This window comes from Argiope bruennichi, chromosome 10, assembly GCF_947563725.1.
Source record: "Argiope bruennichi chromosome 10, qqArgBrue1.1, whole genome shotgun sequence".
NCBI classification, from domain to species: domain Eukaryota; kingdom Metazoa; phylum Arthropoda; class Arachnida; order Araneae; family Araneidae; genus Argiope; species Argiope bruennichi.
Window position 1 is genome coordinate 27,535,811 of NC_079160.1, and position 3,637 is coordinate 27,539,447.

Consider the following 3,637-nt stretch of genomic DNA (forward strand, 5'->3'; position numbering starts at 1 on the left):
GTCATCATGGCCTATGACGCAGGAAAAGTGATGAGAAAGGAAAAGAATTTCTATCATCTTTGTATTTGTTGTTAGAAAATCGAATTATTGGTTTGTGTTCGCGACACTTTTTAAGATGCTCGAATCTATATCCATTTTGTTGGAATTTCATCCATTCCAAATTTCATTCTTGGTTTATGGTTTTAGCTTATTATTTTGATCACAGAAAAACATAATACAAAAAATGTGCTTTTCGGATTCAGTTAAAACTTGGCGTTCAAAACTGGGTATTTCGAAACTTGGAGATTTGTCAAAATATCGAGTTCGAATTTTTTAAACGATTACAATACTTTTTCTGTTTACTTCATATGCAAAAAAGTAAAAATAAATGAATAAATAATGAAAAATAAATAGAATAATAATAATAAATTTGTTGCCTATAGACACCCATTTTCAGGACTGATTTTAAATGGTGCATCAATTCTCTAACTTTTACTACATTAATGTCTGTTTAAGTAGGAATAATTAATTTCATTCCATTTCCCACTTTTTCTGCCTTACTCAATCTGAAAATAATTAGCCATAGTTCAAAATATTTTCTCTGTAGTAATAAACATTTAAAATTGCAAATGATGTTTTCGTTAAATATTCATCATTGAATAAAACAAAAGGTGAAGGTAAAAACTATTGCTGAAAAACATGTGTTCAGATATTTTGAAAATTTATTTTCAAATCCTATTCCAAAACTGCGCTTGTGACACAAGGCTATGATATCAAAAGAATTGGAAATGAAGAATCCGATGGACACTAAAAATGAATTAGGAAACTGTAGTCTAATAAAGAGAATTTTCAGGAAGAAACCATCAGTTTTATGTGTTCAAGCATCAAATAAAGCAAATAATAATTTCTGAAATCTTGCTCTTTAACAAACAATAATACGAATAATAAAAGCATTGCACATATTTATGTAAAAGATTCCACAGACCGGTTTAATGTCGGATTTATGCAAGTAGGTCACTGGTTCTTCAAATGGCTACAGACATGACACTCAACCGCAGGGGGCGTAGCTCAGATGGTAGAGCGCTCGCTTAGCATGCGAGAGGTACCGGGATCGATACCCGGCGCCTCCATTTACTTTTTTTTTATTGTTTAATATGATGCAATATAATAGTCTAGAAAGAGAAGTGCAAATGCTCAGTATATCACAGAATGAAAGCACAGGATTGTCGTTTTTTTTAAAGAGCAAAATATAAATAGAAAATGAAACAAAATTTTGAATCTGTGCATCCGTGTTCATTGCTATATAATTAATGGTTAAAGGGAACGATAAATTATATTATGCACATGGCGCAACTCATGTTATTCCCACCAGAGATCATTAGAATAGTAGCAATTTCCACCCTATTATTACAGTGATTTATTTTTCATCTTTGTTTCTCATGTAATTAAAGATATCCTCAGTTTAATAAGAATTAGTTAATAAGAAATAATCGGAGTTTTATTAAATTTAAACACCAAGACAGCATGGGCAGGAGAATATAGGATAAAACCAACAGGTATCGTCTCCCCAAACATTTCTCGTATACTTTCTAAAAAATATACTTGCGCCTCATTAATCACATGCCATTAGTAAACAATTGTTATGAAAGAGTTTAATAGAATGGGATCTTTTTAAAGATTAACCGGGATTGGGTTGAAGATGAAAATCAAAAATGCGGTATTAGGTTAATGCTGAATATATTTTGGAAATTTATTTCCTAGACCTTTCAAATCAAAATTTGATACAAAATACAATTATAATCAAAAACTGATATACTAAATTTCATATATTTAAGTCACTGGTTTTTGAGTTATCGCGTTTAAATTCATGCGAAAGTACAACCAGCGGATGGTGAATTCCGGTTCTAAATTGGATACACCCTTCAGATGTTAAATGTCAAAAAAATATCCATCGCCTTATAATTATCGTTTTAGTCTTTATTCGAATATCCATAGAAATATTCTTCCTCTGAATGGATTTAGTTTAAAAGTTGATATAAATCTGTGAATTTGGAGTACATATCATAAACCAAATATCAGCCATTTAGCTGAAAGCGTTCTTCAGTTGTGGTCACGGATAAAAAAACAAATGATCAGGTAGATAAACATAATTCCAAAATGTGGTTTTTGAGATTTAAGAAGATTAGAAACTTACAAATACGTGAAAATTTCGAATTAGAATTTTTTTCCCCCTCTTTGTATACTTTTTATACAAGAAAGTAAAAAAGATGAAAGGTAGAAAGTTTTTTTTAATACTATTATCATTAAAAAACAATCGATTACAATAATTGATGTAAAAATATCAAAAGTCGAAAATCGGCCCTTGACCATGCCACCAAAAATGACCATTTTCCTTTCGAACCTTAGCCTTATCAGAGCTATCTGTCGATGAAGCTGCCTGTTTATTTTGAAATTTGCGTTTTAATCTATTATATGCTAAAAGTTTAAATGAAATTTAGATCATTTCAAAAACTTATTATTAATTTCCTCCGATCTATATTTTTAGATAGATTTGTATGGGAAGACTATCTATTGCATCTATTGCAATGGTTCTTATCACAAGACTTCGAGAAAACTTCATTTCTTTCCCAATCATGGTCCTAAATCCAAATTAATTCCCAAAGTTTTATCTTAATTTAGCCCATAGTAACTTCATTCTAAAATATTCCCTTATTTCCTGATCCAATTCCATTTTCTCTACTTAATTAATTCAAGAGAAGCGTTATAAAATTGCTGAATCGTCTAAAAACTTCACATTCCCACGCTCCGCGAGAAGGGATAGAAAAATGTCCGGTAAACACATTCTTTTTAAAAGATCCCTGTGTTTCCCTTACTTGTGATTGACATGCGTCGGAAATCCCTATGAGAATCTTAATAATATATTAGCACTATGAAAAAATATTTTCCCTGCCAATATCTCATGTTATAAAGACGAGGGATATATTTTTCTTGCTTCTTCAACATTTCTGCTTTTGTGTCGCGCAGAGAGTGGACGTGCCCGATAGTAACTTAGATGCAAAAGATCTACTTTGTCTTCCAGCTTGCAGAGGATTTTTTTAATTTTTTATTTAAATTAAATTCCCACCTCACAACGCTTTAATGTAGATATTGCTTACCTAATCTGTTTACAGTTGCTACGTCAAAAGCTGGTTTCTAATTTCTCAACAACAATAAAAATCAATAAAAGTATTACACGTCACAGCGACTATATATCAGCCTCCTACAATGAATGCTTCTCTGTTTTCCTCAGCTCTGATTGACGAACGATATCCTCATCGTCCGATGAAATCTTACCTGCCCGGTCTGGTACGGGCCTGTTCTCTGTGTCGGGTGAGAGGTCAGTGAATCTTCGCTCGGTCGGAAGTTGAGGAATGCCCGCTGACTCATCCATCCCTCGACCGCAAAACGAAAAAAAAAAAAAAAAAAAAAATTAAAAAGTGGAATAACAGCGAGTCGGAAATGACTACCGATAGCTCATAATCGGCGCGATAATTCGGTATTGACTTTGCTTTTCGAGTTCTACTTTTTTTTGGTGTTATCGAGTTGCGGCGAAGGTGTGACTCATCGATGACTCAGTTCCTGGGGGAAAGAAAAAACAACTTTTATTTTGTTGTTGTCT

At 32.4% G+C, this 3,637-nt stretch overlaps 1 non-coding gene across 1 annotated transcript; it reads left to right on the top strand.

The window, feature by feature from the left end:
* Positions 1–1,036: 1,036 nt before the first annotated feature.
* On the top strand, positions 1,037–1,109 carry Trnaa-agc (transfer RNA alanine (anticodon AGC)). The gene has a single exon. It is a non-coding gene; the product is annotated as a tRNA-Ala (tRNA).
* The last annotated feature ends 2,528 nt before the right edge of the window (positions 1,110–3,637 follow it).